The sequence below is a fragment of the Salmo trutta genome, chromosome 34 (assembly GCF_901001165.1).
Source record: "Salmo trutta chromosome 34, fSalTru1.1, whole genome shotgun sequence".
In the NCBI taxonomy this organism is placed as follows: Eukaryota; Metazoa; Chordata; class Actinopteri; order Salmoniformes; family Salmonidae; genus Salmo; species Salmo trutta.
Window position 1 is genome coordinate 27,133,221 of NC_042990.1, and position 16,219 is coordinate 27,149,439.

Sequence of the window (16,219 nt, forward strand, 5' to 3'; positions counted from 1 at the left end):
AATTATAAAATATGATCTTACAGTGTGAAGCTTTCACACGGTAATTCAGAGAAGTAAACCATAATTTTGGTGCTTATAGAATGAAGCCAAGAATGCATTCAGATGGGTGAGCCGCAGCTCATTTTCTTCACAATACAACAAACAGGCTCATTCTGTTCAGGTCAACCCAGGGTATAACGTCATGTCATCTGGTGACTGTACATCAAACATAGTGATCAGAAACACTGACGCTGTTTATTACATGAGTTGTATAACATGGAAATGTGAAGTGCACATTTGGACACAAGGGTGTTTGCTTGTAATCTTCAACGTCCCATCTTTCAAAATACATAGTCATTTCAGCATTTCCTTCACTTACACAACAAAACATTTTAAAACATTGCCCAATTAGCAGGAGGGATGGGGGAAACTTCACGCGCAGTGCTCAAGTTCAGAGCGTCTGTCAGTCAAAAACCCTACTCTGATGTCATGTAGAGCATGTTACTGTACAGCCACTGCATTCCAGTTTAGGTGTTTATCAGTGTCCAAATCTGCAATTTTCAACCCATATACGGGTACGAGTGTAAAGGGCCATGTGCCTTGCTCAAGGGCACATCGGAAGATTTTCACCTTGTTGGCTCAGGTATCGAAACAGTAACCTTTCTGTTACTGGCCCAATACTCTAACCACTAGGCTATCTGCTGCCTTATAAGCTTATAATATACTTGTCCAATATTACTGTACCTACTATACATGGCATAAAGTCTACATTCTAAAAGTTGGTTTCTTTTCTGGTATTTGTGTCATGTGTACCACTGTCTCTGTCCATGGTGCTGATTTCATGTTAGATCCCCTGCATTGTGTGTTAGTGTCTCTGTCCATGGTGCTGATAATGGTTGCTCTATGGCTTTATGGCACATGGGAGACTAAAAATGCTAGAACACATGACATCATACAGTCCAATGTAAGGAGTTAGGGACCAACATGGAACCAGGCCAAATGTTTCCCAGGAAATAACCGACTTGGTGTCCTTCAGAACACTTCCAGAAGGGTTAAATCCCCTAGGCTACAATTTCCAGGGTCTAGGAACCAACATGAAACTTGTATAAACACCAAGCTATAATGGCCAGGGTCTTGGAACCAACATGGAATTTGTATAAACACCAAGCTATGAAGGCCAGGGTCTAGGAACCAACATGGAATTTGTATAAACACCAAGCTATGAAGGCTAGGGTCTAGGGACCAACATGGAATTTGTATAAACACCAAGCTATGAAGGCCAGGGTCTAGGGACCAACATGGAACCCTTCTAGAATATCCCAAATGACCCTATATAGTGCACTACTTTTCACCAGGGCCCTGGAATAGGGTGCCATTTGGGATGCAGACATTGCTCATGGGATAACTGGTCCTTGTCTGGTTGGTATGGAGAGGCTACTGCAGTGTTTGCTCTGTTAACCTTCTCTCTATCTGACTGCAGCATCTGTTCAAGCCCAGAGAGAGAGAGAGAGTGTGTGTGTGTGTGTGTGTGTGTGTGTGTGTGTGTGTGTGTGTGTGTGTGTGTGTGTGTGTGTGTGTGTGTGTGTGTGTGTGTGTGTGTGTGTGTTGAAGCCTAGAGCTATGTTACAGTATTTCCCTGCTCACTCCACCAGTGCCTGTTTTAATTAGAAGCGCCAGGAGAAAGAGATGACTTACCTGCCAGCTACCATAAACATATTCACCACAGTTCAAAGATGCAGTCAGTCATATCAGAAGTTAGCAGATTCACTGCTTACGAACAACAGCTAGAAAATCGAATAAAACAACATGTTTTGAAGTTCACTTTACTTGCTTTGTCTAACAATGTTATAGTGAATATAGCAAATACATTTTGTGGGTCAGAGTGCGATATTTATTTAGTTTAATCGCAAAAACATTTGTTAGCACGTTTCTTACACTGGCTTTAGCCACGGAGGGAGCAGGCCTACCAAGGCAAGCGCAGAGGGGTTGCCTAGCAACACGGGCCTCGGAGGAATACAACATTTGCAGAGCACAACAAATTAACATGATTTGTAAATCTGTTCGGACTGAACATCTAGCACGACAGCTAAAAACAGCTAAAATGGCTTTGAAATAAATACTATTTCAGCTTAAAGGGAGAACTATACAACAAAATAGCTACATTATGACATTCACTAATCTTCAGCTATTTACATATAATAGAAATGTGGCTATATTTGTGGACAAAATGCTGACTTACTCAACCTTTAATTATATTAACCTCCTGTCTAAACTGCCAACTTGAACTGGTAATAGGGCAGGAAGAGTGTGTGTAGCAGAGTTTGAGAAGGAGGGTTGGATGGAAAAGCACATCTTAACACAGATATACAGTGAGGGAAAAAAGTATTTGATCCCCTGCTGATTCTGTACGTTTGCCCACTTACAAAGAAATTATCAGTCTATAATTTTAATGGTAGGTTTATTTGAACAGTGAGAGACAGAATAACAACAAAAAAATCCAGATAAATGCATTTCAAAAATGTTATAAATTGATTTGCATTTTTTAATAAGGGAAATAAGTAATTGACCCCTCTGCAAAACATGACTTAGTACTTGGTGGCAAAACCCTTGTTGGCAATCACAGAGGTCAGACGTTTCTTGTAGTTGGCCACCAGGTTTGCACACATCTCAGGAGGGATTTTGTCCCACTCCTCTTTGCAGATCTTCTCCAAGTCATTAAGGTTTCAAGGCTGACGTTTGGCAAGTCGAACCTTCAGCTCCCTCCACAGATTTTCTATGGGATTAAGGTCTGGAGACTGGCTAGCCCACTCCAGGACCTTAATGTGCTTCTTGTTGAGCAACTCCTTTGTTGCCTTGGCCGTGTGTTTTGGGTCATTGTCATGCTGGAATACCCATCCACAAACCATTTTCAATGCCCTGGCTGAGGGAAGGAGGTTCTCACCCAGGATTTGATGGTACATGGCCCCGTCCATCGTCCCTTTGATGCGGTGAAGTTGTCCTGTCCCCTTAGCAGAAAAACATCCCCAAAGCATAATGTTTCCACCTCCATGTTTGACGGTGGGAACGATGTTCTTGGGGTCATAGGCAGCATTCCTCCTCCTCCAAACATGGCGAGTTGAGTTGATGCCAAAGAGCTCCATTTTGGTCTCATCTGACCACAACACTTTCACCCAGTTGTCCTCTGAATCATACAGATGTTCATTGGCAAACTTCAGATGGGCATGTATATGTGCTTTCTTGAGCAGCGGGACCATGCCGGCGCTGCAAGACTTCAGTCCTTCACGGCGTAGTGTGTTACCAACTGTTTTCTTGGTGACTATGGTCCCAGCTGCCTTGAGATCATTGACAAGATCCTCCCGTGTAGTTCTGGGCTGATTCCTCACCATTCTCATGATCATTGCAACTCCACGAGGTGAGATCTTGCATGGAGCCCCAGGCCGAGGGAGATTGACAGTTCTTTTGTGTTTCTTCCATTTGCGAATAATCGCACCAACTGTTGTCACCTTCTCACCAAGCTGCTTGGCGATGGTCTTGTAGCCAATTCCAGCCTTGTGTAGGTCTACAATCTTGTCCCTGACATCCTTGGAGAGCTCTTTGGTCTTGGCCATGGTGGAGAGTTTGGAATCTGATTGATTGATTGCTTCTGTGGACAGGTGTCTTTTATACAGGTAACAAGCTGAGATTAGGAGCACTCCCTTTAAGAGTGTGCTCCTAATCTCAGCTTGTTACCTGTATAAAAGACACCTGGGAGCCAGAAATCTTTCTGATTGAGAGGGGGTCAAGTACTTATTTCACTCATTAAAATGCAAATCAATTCATAACATTTTTGAGATGCGTTTTTCTGGATTTTTGTTATTGTTATTCTGTCTCTCACTGTTCAAATAAACCTACCATTAAAATGATAGACTGATCATGTCTTTGTCAGTGGGCAAACGTACAAAATCAGCAGGGGATTCTTTTTTCCCTCACTGTATGGTGAGATATATCTCATCTGTGATTCTTGTGCTGTATACATATACATAGGATTGAACAGTTATGGATAGAAAACAGCTCTGAGCTAACCAACCAGGACCAAGAAAACAACTGTATCTGTAAAACTCTTGCTGTGTATATACATGTATACATATTCCATAAACTATACATGAACTGCATAACTTGCATGCCATCACACTCATGAAAATATGTTAAAGGCCCAGTGCAGTCAACAATTTGGGTTTTAAATATATTTCCACAAGATTAGTTGGAATAATGCTGTGAAATTGTGAAAAGGATAATACTGCCCTTTTAGTGTAAAAGCAGTTTGAAAAGACAGCCTGAAATGTCAGCCTATTTTGGTGGGATGGAGTTTTGGCCTGCCTGGTGACATCAGTTAATAGTCCAATAAGAAAGAGAACCTGGCTACATTGAAATTATTTGATATTGAGATCAAAATGGCTTCATTGGACCTTTAAAATATGCACACACTGAACTACAGTACGTGCATATGTACAAACTATTCACTGATTCAAAGGATTCACCTGTTGACAATGGTACACATGGACACTTGAAATCACACACACACAAACACGCACACACACGCACACAATTGCACACAGATGGATAGATGAAAGCCCATGTAAAGTAATCAGCTAGATACAGACCAACTGTTCAATAGCTACCCTGACCAGGCGATTGAGCAACAGTGTTCATTGGCAGGTGATCAGAGATCTACTTGGGAATGACTTTACTCATTTGCATCTGACTAAGGCTCTAACGTGATGAGTTTAAAGGATTATGCCAACAAAAACAATACAGTATTTTTTTCCTCCTGCTGACATTTCCGTCTATTATGTTACTCTGCCCCTGTGGGTGATGCCATCTGATCATCATCAATTAAATGTTTTTGTCTGAGCCAATTACATTCATGAAGAATGACAGACAGTTCTGAGAGGCTGGCTGTGTGCCAAGCACCAGAGAATATATCAAGGTAACCCTTGTGTACTAACATACATACTCTATACACATGTGTATGAACACAAAGACACACACACAATGACAAACGCATATTAGAAGAACTGCGGTTATCACCAGCAACAGTGACTCACACATATTTATACAAGAAATAGACAAATTCAGAGTGATTTGATGACACACACACTACCTGTCTTCCGCTCTCTCTATCACTCACTCACTCACTCACTCACTCACTCACTCACTCACTCACTCACTCACTCACTCACTCACTCACTCACTCACTCAATCACTCTCACACTCACTGTCACGCCCTGGCCATAGAGAGGGTTTTATTCTATATTTTGGTTAGGCCAGGGTGTGACTAGGGTGAGCAATCTATGTTCATTTTTCTATGTTTTTTATTTTCTATGTTTTGGGTATGGTTCTCAATCAGGGACAGCTGTCTATCGTTGTCTCTGATTGGGAACCATACTTAGGTAGCCTTTTTTCCCTCCTTGGGTTGTGGGAAGTTGACTTTGTTTAGGGCTCATTGCCTTTAGCTTTACAGTTTGTTGGGTAGAGTTTATTGTTTTGTTCGGCATCTTTCCAATATAGAGTATATGTACGCTCACCACGCTGCACCTTGGTCCTCTCCTTTCAACCGTCGTGACAGAACTTCCCACCACCAACAGACCAAGCAGTGTGGTAAAAAGGAGTCATGGACCTGGGAGGAAATCCTGGATGGGGCAGGACCGTGGACAAGGCCGGGAGAGTACCGCCGCCCGCCGGAGGATATAGAGGCAGCGAAGGCGGAACGGCGTTTCTGGGAGGATCGGCTGGCACGGCAAGAGGAGGCTGAGGCAGCCCCCCAAATTTTTTTGGGGGGGGGCACACGGGGAGATTGGCGGAGTCAGGCGATAGTCCTGAGCCAACTCCCAGTGCTTACTGGAAGCAGCGTGGTACTGGTCAGGCACCGTGTTATGCGGTGAAGCGCACGGTGTCTCCAGTATGCGCTCATAGCCCGGAGCGCTATATACCAGCCCCATGCGAGAGTGGGCATCCAGCCAGGGCGGATTGTGCCAGCTCAGCGCACCTGGTCTTCAGTGCGAAGTTTCGGACCAGGGTATCCTGCACCGGCTCTGCGTACTGTGTCTCCAGTGCGCTGGGAGGGCTCAGTTTGTCCTATGCCTGCGCTCCGCCCGTGCCGGGCGAAAGTGGGCATTGAGCCTGGAAGAGTGGTGTCAAGCCTACGCACCAGATCTCCAGTGCTCCCCCACAGCCCGGTCTATCCTGTGCCTCCTCCACAAGCCAGGCCTCCTGCATGTCTCCCCAGCCTGGTCAGTCCTGTTCCTGCTCCTCGCACTAGCCCTGTGGTGCATGTTCCTAGTCTGGCACCTCCAAAGCCAGTCCCACGCATCAGGCCTCCAGTGCGCCTTCCCAGTGCAGTACGTCCTGTTCCTGGTCCTCACACTAGCCCTGTGGTGCGGGTTATTAGTCTGGCGCCTCCAAAGCCAGCCCCACGCATCAGGCCTCCAGTGCGCATTCCCCGGCCAGAGTCGCCCTCCAGTCCGGAGCTGCCAGAGTCGCCCTCCAGTCCGGAGCTGCCAGAGTCGCCTGCCTGTCCGGAGCTGCCAGAGTCGCCCGCCTGTCCGGAGCTGCCAGAGTCGCCCGCCTGTCCGGAGCTGCCAGAGTTGCCCGCCTGTCCGGAGCTGCCAGAGTCGCCCGCCTGTCCGGAGCTGCCAGAGTCACCCGCCTGTCCAGAGCTTCCAGAGTCGCCCGCCTGTCCGGAGCTGCCAGAGTCGCCCTCCAGTCCGGACCTGCCAGAGTCGGTGCCCAGTCCGGGGTCGTCGGCGAGGGTCCCCGCTCCAGAGGCGCCACTGAAGTGGGTCGTGCCAGAGGTGGAGCGGGGTCTGCATCCCTCACCGGAGCCGCCACCACAGAGAAAAGCCCACCCAGACCCTCCCCTATAGGTTCAGGTTTTGCGGCCGGAGTCCGCACATTTGGGGGGGGGGGGTACTGTCACGCCCTGGCCATAGAGAGGGTTTTATTCTCTATTTTGGTTAGGCCAAGGTGTGACTAGGGTGGGCAGTCTATGTTCCTTTTTCTATGTTTTTTATTTTCTATGTTTTGGCCGGGTATGGTTCTCAATCAGGGACAGCTGTCTATTGTTGTCTCTGATTGGGAACCATACTTAGGTAGCCTTTTTTTCCTTCTTGGGTTGTGGGAAGTTGACTTTGTTTAGGGCACATTGCCTTTATCTTTACGGTTTGTTGGGTAGAGTTTATTGTTTTGTTCGGCGTCTTTCCAATAAAGAGAATATGTATGCTCACCTTGCTGCACCTTGGTCCTCTCCTTTCAACCATCGTTACACTCACTCACTCACTCACTCACTCACTCACTCACTCACTCACTCACTCACTCACTCACTCACTCTCACACACACGCACACAGGCATAAACTCACACACACACAAACATGGATGCGAACCCAGATAATCGCACGGAATAACCCACAAATCTCCACGTGAACACACACTTCTTATCGCACACAACATATACCCACAAAATCACCCGGTCTCTAAAATCTCAGGTGGCGGACGAGTTGAGAGAATATTAAATCTGCCATGGCAGCACACACACACACACACACACACACACACACACACACACACACACACACACACACACACACACACACACACACACACACACACACACACACACACACACACACACACACACACACACACACACACATACACACACACACACACACAGCGGTGAGCAGAGAGGATTGGTTTCATGCTGAGTGTGAGAGGCTCTGCTGTTTAGAGCGGTGGAGATCAGTAGCAGGGATAGATGTCATTAGGATAAGGCTTTTGCTCTGACTGAAGAGGTAAATGTATTTGAGGTGATAAAGAGAGTCAATCTTGTCCTCCGAGCTCCTGGTTGCCTCTGAATTAGAATGAGAATGGAGGATAGTGTGTGTGTGTCTATCTGTTTCTTCCTGTGTGTGCATATACAGGGCAGAGAGAGAGAGTTTGTGTGTGCATGTGTGTGGGTGTGGGTGTGTGCGTGTGCATGTGCGTGTGTGTGCATGCGTGTGTTCGTGTCTTTGTGGTGTGTCTCCATATGTGTGTGGGAAACAATGAGATGCTCTCTTCTAAAAGAACCCTGCCGTAATACGGAAGCGTTACAGACTCAAGCCCCCATCTTGGAATGACAATGCCTCTTCAGTGTGACACAAACTACTTAATTTAGTCTGGACTGACTTCATTTTCATGATTTAGAGTAGAGAGGCCGTTCAGAGAGAAAGCGAGGACTTCATGCAGAGTACAGGTGAGGTCCACAATTGGTAATTTTCTAGAGTGCCTGTTTTTAAATGTACAACATCTTGACACCAGTTAGAAAAGCAGAGGCACAACTCTGACAGAGGAAGAAATTTAGCGTCTGGAAACATTATGAAACCGTTTGGCTTTGTGTCCTTCACAATGCATTAGGCAGGTTACAACTGAATAAAAAGTTATAGATCGAAGAGGGATTAAAAGTGTACATACTTTAAGTATTGTTTTCATATCTACTAAAATCAAATCAAATCAAATGTTATTAGTCACATGCGCCAAATACAACAGGTGTAGACCTTACAGTGAAATGCTTACTTACGAGCCCCTAACCAACAGTGCAGTAAAAAAAAGAAAGATGGATAAGAATAAGAGATAAAAGTAACAAGTAATTAAAGAGCAGCAGTAAAAAATAACAATATATACAGAGGGGTGCCGGTACAGAGTCAATGTGCGGTGGCACTGGTTAGTTGAGGTAGTATGTACATGTAGGTAGAGTTATTAAAGTGACTATGCATAGATGACAACAGAGTGGCAGTGGTATGGAGGGGGGGGGCAATGCAAATAGTCTGGGTAGCCATTTGACTAGATGTTCAGGAGTCTTATGGCTTGGGAGTAGAAGCTGTTTAGAAGTCTCTTGGACCTAGACTTGGCGCTCCGGTACCGCTTGCCGTGCGGTAGCAGAGAGAACAGTCAATGACTCTGACACCGCCTATTAGAATTAGTGATGATTTAAATTACAGTGATGTCCAAAACGTCACGGTTGTTTCTTTACTAGAGTCAGACTCTCTGTTGATGATGGAACAGATCAGTAGAGACTGTGAGCAGCAGCTGCCCTTGATCTGGCTGACTGGCAGCTGGGGGCATGGATGCCCACTGCCCACTGTGAGCCAGGATGGACTGGCGCAGAGAAGGGAAGAGTTGGCATGTGTGGCCTGCATGATGAAGGAATGGAAGGGGATAGAGGAAGACAATACATTTATGTAATTTAGCAGACGCTCTTATCCAGAGCGACTTACAAATTGGTGCATTCAACTTATGATATCCAGTGGAACAACGACTTTACAATAGTACATGTATATCTTTTCGGGGGGGGGGTTAGAAGGATTACTTTATCCTATCCCAGGTATTCCTTAAAGAGGTGGGGTTTCAGGTGTCTCCGGAAGGTGGTGATTGACTCCGCTGTCCTGGTATCGTGAGGGAGCTTGTTCCACCATTGGGGTGCCAGAGCAGCGAACAGTTTTGACTGGGCTGAGCGGGAACTGTGCTTCCGCAGAGGTAGGGAGGCGAGCAGGCCAGAGGTGGATGAACACAGTGCCCTTCTTTGGGTGTAGGGACTGATCAGAGCCTGAAGGTACGGAGGTGCCGTTCCCCTCACAGCTCCGTAGGCAAGCACCATGGTCTTGTAGCAGATGCGAGCTTCAACTGGAAGCCACTGGAGTGTGCGGAGGAGCGGGGTGACGTGAGAGAACTTGGGAAGGTTGAACACCAGACGGGCTGTGGCGTTCTGGATGAGTTGTAGGGGTTTAATGGCACAGGCAGGGAGCCCCACCAGCAGCGAGTTGCAGTAATCCAGACGGGAGGTGACAAGTGCCTGGATCAGGACCTGCGCCGCTTCCTGTGTAAGGCAGGGTCGTACTCTGCGAATGTTGTAGAGCATGAACCTACAGGATCGGGTCACCGCCTTGATGTTAGCGGAGAACGACAGGGTGTTGTCCAGGGTCACGCCAAGGCTCTTAGCACTCTGGGAGGAGGACACAATGGAGTTGTCAACCGTGATGGCGAGATCATGGAACGGGCAGTCCTTCCCCGGGAGGAAGAGCAGCTCCGTCTTGCCGAGGTTCAGCTTGAGGTGGTGATCCGTCATCCACACTGATATGTCTGCCAGATATGCAGAGATGCGATTCGCCACCTGGTTATCAGAAGGGGGAAAGGAGAAGATTAATTGTGTGTCGTCTGCGTAGCAATGATAGGAGAGACCATGTGAGGATATGACAGAGCCAAGTGACTTGGTGTATAGCGAGAATAGGAGAGGGCCTAGAACTGAGCCCTGGGGGACACCAGTGGTGAGAGCACGTGGTGCGGAGACGTATTCTCGCCACGCCACCTGGTAGGAGCGACCTGTCAGGTAGGACACAATCCAAGAGTGAGCCGCGCCGGAGATGCCCAACTCGGAGAGGGTGGAGAGGAGTATCTGATGGTTCACAGTATCAAAGGCAGCAGATAGGTCCAGAAGGATGAGAGCAGAGGAGTGAGAGTTAGCTTTAGCAGTGCGGAGAGCCTCCATGACACAGAGAAGAGCAGTCTCAGTTGAATGACCAGTCTTGAAACCTGACTGATTTGGATCAATAAGGTCATTTTGAGAGAGATAGCAAGAGAGCTGGCCAAGGACGGCACGCTCAAGAGTTTTGGAGAGAAAAGAAGGGATACTGGTCTGTAGTTGTTGACATCGGAGGGATCGAGTGTAGGTTTTTTAAGAAGGGGTGCAACTCTCGCTCTCTTGAAGACGGAAGGGACGTAGCCAGCGGTCAAGGATGAGTTGATGAGCGAGGTGAGGTAGGGGAGAAGGTCTCCGGAAATGGTCTGTGGAAGAGAGGAGGGGATAGGGTCAAGCGGGCAGGTTGTTGGGCGGCCGGCCGTCACAAGTCGCAAGATTTCATCTGGAGAGAGAGGGGAGAAGGAGCTCAAAGCATAGGGTAGGGCAATGTGAGCAGGACCAGCGGTGTCGTTTGACTTAACAAACGAGGATCGGATGTCGTCAACCTTCTTTTCAAAATGGTTGACGAAGTCATCCGCAGAGAAGAAGGGGGGGAGGAGGATTCAGGAGGGAGGAGAAGGTGGCAAAGAGCTTCCTAGGGTTAGAGGCAGATGCTTGGAATTTAGAGTGGTAGAAAGTGGCTTCAGCAGCAGAAACAGAGGAAGAAAATGTAGAGAGGAGGGAGTGAAAAAATGCCAGGACCGAAGGGAGGCTAGTTTTCCTCCATTTCCGCTTGGCTGCCCGGAGTCCTGTTCTGTGAGCTCGCAATGAGTCGTCAAGCCACGGAGCAGGAGGGGAGGACCGAGCCAGCCGGGAGGATAGGGGACATAGAGAGTAAAAGGATGCAGAAAGGAAGGAGAGGAGGGTTGAGGAAGCAGAATCAGGAGATTGGTTGGAGAAGGAGGGAAGAGATGATAGGATGGAAGAGGAGAGAATAGCAGGAGAGAGAGAGCGAAGGTTGTGACGGCGCAATACCATCTGAGTAGGGGCAGAGTGAGTAGTGTCGGAGGAGAGCGAGAGGGAAAAGGATACAAGGTAGTGGTCGGAGACTTGGAGGGGGGTTGCAGTGAGATTAGTAGAAGACCAGCATCTAGTAAAGATGAGGTCAAGCGTATTGCCTGCCTAGGGAGGTTAATGTCACCTAGAACTGTGAGGGGTGAGCCATCCTCAGGAAAGGAACTTATCAAGGCGTCAAGCTCATTGATGAACTCTCCAAGGGAACCTGGAGGGCGATAAATGATAAGGATGTTAAGCTTGAATGGGCTAGTGACTGTGACAGCATGGAATTCAAAGGGGAGATAAACAGATGGGTCAGGGGAGAAAGAGAGAATGTCCACTTGGGAGAGATGAGGATTCCAGTGCCACCAGATGCTCTCGAGGTATGCGAGAACCCGTGGTCAGACGAGGAGAGAGCAGTAGTAGTAGCAGTGTTGTCTGTGGTAATCCATGTTTCCGCCAGCGCCAAGAAGTCGAGGGACTGGAGGGTACCATAGGCTGAGATGAACTCTGCCTTGTTGGCTGCAGACCGGCAGTTCCAGAGGCTGCTGGAGACCTGGAACTCCACGTATGTCGTGCGCGCTGGGACCACCACATTAGAGTGGCAGCGGCCCCGCGGTGTGAAGCGTTTGTGTGGCCTGTGCAGAAAGGAGAGAACAGGGATAGCCAGACACATAGTTGACAGGCTACAGGAGAGGCTACGCTAATGTAAAGAAGATTGGAATGAAAATTAACTAAACAACTGGGGAAGCGAGAGAGCAGGGCCTCCCTCACTAACCATTCACTGAAACACTCAAATATAACTTTTCCAACTTCCACTTTAGAAATTATAATTAATGTAAACTACAGTGGTTCAATGTAGCAGAAGACGACATGGAGATGTGAAGGTGTAGGAGAGGAGGGGTATCTTTGACCGTATTATGTCTGTGACTGGCTGCTGGGGTATGGACCTCTGGTGTGGTAGACTGATGAGAGAGAGGGACATGGGGTGAGTTATGGAGACTGATGAGAAAGAGGAACATGGGGAGAGTTATGGAGACTGATGAGAGAGAGGAACATGGGGAGAGGGAGAAGGGAGAGAGAAATTTAGGGAGAAAGTGTGGCATGTCGGCCTGATTCCGTGTGTCTAGTCCTGGGAGAGAGAGGGCAGCTGTGCACCAGACCCATTCCAGAGCCAGCCACAGTCAGGCCACTGGAGCTGAACTAACAACACTATAATGACCCTCCATCAACCCTTACCTGCCCTGCCTCACAGAGAGAGAGAGAGAGAGAGAGAGAGAGAGAGAGAGACAAAGAAAGAAAGAGAGAGTGAGAGAGAGAGACAAAGAAAGAAAGAGAGAGAGAGAGAGAGAGAGAGAGAGAGAGATAGAGAGATTGGGAAAGAGACAAAGAGAGAGAGAGAGACAGAGAGAGAGAGGGGGGGAAGAGACAAAGAAAGAAAGAAAGAGGGAGGGAAAGAGAGAGAGAGAGAGAGAGAGAGAGGGAGAGGGAGCTGGGGGAGGAAAAGGAAAAGATAGTTGAAGACAGTGAAAGAAACAAAGAAGGGAAAAATCAATATAATATAGCAATGTCCAGGTCCGTGTTCAATTATATCTCAATGTATTTCAGCTCAATCTGCCATTTACAGTTTATCTTGACATATCACAGAAATCTGCAAGCCAGGTCTACCCGATCATATCATCATCATGTCACAGTGTCAGCTATGGGCAATCAGAAGAAGCGTTGGTAAAATGCTTATTTTGATTGGCTAGCAGGTGTAGAATGAATTTAGTTCATAAAACTCAATCCCAGACTATTTTATTTATTTATTTATTTTATTTTATTTCACCTTTATTTAACCAGGTAGGCTACTTGAGAACAAGTTCTCATTTGCAACTGCGACCTGGCCAAGATAAAGCATAGCAATTCGACACATACAACAACACGCCGTTACACATGAAATAAACAAAACATACAGTCAATAATACAGTAGAACAAAAGAAAACAAAAATTCTTTATTCAGTGAGTGCAAATGAGGTAAGTTAAAGCAATAAATAGGTCATGGTGGCGAAGTAATTACAATATAGCAATTAAACACTGGAATGGTGGCCCAGTTGGTAGAGCATGGTGTTTGCAACGCCAGCGTTGTGGGTTCGATTCCCACGGGGGACCAGTACGGGAAAGAAATGTATGCATTCACTACTGTAAGTCACTCTGGATAAGAGTGTCTGCTAAAAAAAAATGACCAAAAAAATTACTAAAATGGGAAATGTGCAGAAGATGAATGTGCAAGTAGAGAAACTGGGGTGCAAAGGAGCAAGATAAATACAGTATGGGGATGAGGTAGATAGATAGATAGATGGGCTATGTACAGGTGCAGTGATCTGTGAGCTGCTCTGACAGCTGGTGCTTAACCTCTCTTGGGTAGGGGGCAGTATTTTGACGTCCGGATGAAGAAGGTGCCCAGAGTAAACTGCCTGCTACTCAGTCCCAGAAGCTAAGATATGGATATTATTAGAACATTTGGATAGAAAACACTCTGAAGTTTCTAAAACTGTTTGAATGATGTCTGTGAGTATAACAGAACTCATATGGCAGGCAAAAACCTGAGAAAAAATTCAACCAGGAAGTGTGGAAATCTGAGGTTTGTAGTTTTTCAAGTGATTCCCTATCCAATATACAGTGTCTGTGGGGTCATTTTGCACTTCCTAAGGCTTCCACTAGATGTCAACAGTCTTTAGAACGTTGTTTCATGCTTCTACTGTGAATGGGGAGAGAATAAGAGCCATTGGAATCAGATGACTGAGAAAATGACATGAGCTCAGTGGCGCGCCCTCACGTGAGAGTTAGCTGTGTTCCTTTTCTATTTTGAAGACAAAGGAATCGTCGGGTTGGAATATTATGGAAGATTTATGATAAAAACATCCTAAAGATTGATTCTATACATCGTTTGACATGTTTCTACGAACTGTAATATCACTTTTTTGAGTTTTCGTATTCTATTCACTGTGCGAGAACAGTGGATTTGGATTACTCGACTGAACGCGCAAACAAAAAGGAGGTATTTGGACATAAAGGATGGACTTTATCAAAACAAATGAACATTTATTGTGGAACTGAGATTCCTGGGAGTGCATTCCGATGAAGATCATCAAAGGTAAGTGAATTTTTATAATGCTATTTCTGAGTTTTGTTGACTCCACAAAATGGCGGGTTTGGTTTTGTGACTGAGCGCCGTACACAGATTATTTCAAAGTGTGCTTTCGCTGTAAAGCTTTTTTTAAATCTGACACAGCGGTTGCATTAAGGAGAAGTGTATCTATAATTCTTTGAATAACAGTTGAATATTTTATCAACGTTTATGATGAGTATTTCTGTAAATTGATGTGCTCATTCACTGGAAGTTTTGGGAGGCAAAACATTTCTGAACATTACACGCCAATGTAAAATTGGGTTTTTGGATATAAATATGAACTTTATCGAGCAAAACATACATGTATTGTGTAACATGAAGTCCTATGAGTGCCATCTGATGAAGATCATCAAAGGTTAGTGATTAATGTTAGCTGTATTTCTGGTTTTTGTGACGCCTCTCCTTGCTTGGAAAATGGCTGTGTGGTTTTTCTTGTCTCGGCGCTGTCCTAACATAATCTAATGTTATGCTTTCGCCATAAAGCCTTTTTGAAATCGGACAATGTGGTTGGATTAACAAGAAGTTTATCTTTAAAATTGGATATAATAGTTGTATGTTTGAGAAATTAGAATTATGACGCTAGCGTCCCACATACCCCAGAGAGATAGTGAGGGAGATATGAGTCTCCAGCTTCAGAGATTTTTTCAGTTCGTTCCAGTCATTGGCAGCAGAGAACTGGAAGGAAAGACTGTAGCCTGTACTCTTAGAAAAAACAGTTCCAAAAGACTTACTCGGCTGTCTCCATATTTGAACCATTTTTGATTCCAGGTAGAACCTTTTTTAACTCCAGGTAGAGCCCTTTTGGTTCCAGGTAGAACCCTCTGTGGAAAGGGTTCTACATAGAACCCAAAAGGGTTCTACCTTGAAACAAAAATGGTTCATCAAAGAGTTCTCCTATAGGGACAGCCAAAAACGTTTTACAAATAATCCTGCAGATACAGGGAAATTAGAATTATTTTGTTGATTATCTGGATATTATTTTAGGGGTTGATACATTTTACTTTAGGGAAAATCATGTCTGAAATTTTTGTGGAAATTAAATAATTCAGAAGCCTTTTTAAACCTTGAATACATCATCATTATGCAGGAACATTCTCATCAGTGAAAGAGTGATCAAATTAAGATTTTACATCTGTAGATAGGACATTCTTTCTAAGAGTGTACACAACTAGGGAATAAGGTCAATTAATGAACTACCGCCACCGCGACCTTTGAACCCAACACTCATCATTATTGCTGTGGAATACTATCCCAATTGTCTAATGAGCATTGCATGTCTGTTGCACGGGCCAACTAACTGTCATTATATTAATGGCCGATAGTAACCAGTGAGAGCCCAGCAATAAGCTTATCTAAACAGTGTTAACACACACACACAAACACACACACAACCACGCACACACTCACTGCAGTGATCTGTCTGGCACTCCAGAGGTTAACACATATGTCTTCCAGCAATGAGACTGTTGGCAGATCATTGAGTCCTAAATGATGTGACAGAATCTGGCACAACCTGGCCTTACAGCCCTTATCTGGCCTGCCA